Source organism: Penaeus monodon, chromosome 30 (assembly GCF_015228065.2).
Source record: "Penaeus monodon isolate SGIC_2016 chromosome 30, NSTDA_Pmon_1, whole genome shotgun sequence".
Taxonomy (NCBI): domain Eukaryota; kingdom Metazoa; phylum Arthropoda; class Malacostraca; order Decapoda; family Penaeidae; genus Penaeus; species Penaeus monodon.
Window position 1 is genome coordinate 3,717,529 of NC_051415.1, and position 293 is coordinate 3,717,821.

General features: G+C 31.7%; 1 protein-coding gene across 1 annotated transcript in view; it reads left to right on the forward strand.

The window, feature by feature from the left end:
• Positions 1 to 293, forward strand: part of LOC119592467 (28S ribosomal protein S15, mitochondrial-like) — a gene marked incomplete at its 5' end in the record, with an annotated part of 6,743 nt that overhangs the window by 2,202 nt on the left and 4,248 nt on the right.

Genomic DNA, 293 nt, shown 5'->3' on the forward strand with positions numbered 1-293 from the left:
CGACTGTTTATATGGTACTGTTTATAGCTAGTATCAGCAAATGTTACTATTTTCCAGTCTTTCCATTTAATGCAACAGTGAGACCATCTTAACTATTCACTGCTTTATTAAATATCTGCAGAATTGTGTGTGTACTTTAGTATATCGTCAGATCAATATTGATTGATTTGTTTGTACTTGGATGAATGCAAATGTGAGGCAAACTCTTACTTTTGTGGGGATTGAGAAAACAGTACTAATGAGTTGAATAGTAATATAGTGTGTCTTTCTCTATCTTTTCGTTTGAAAAATAA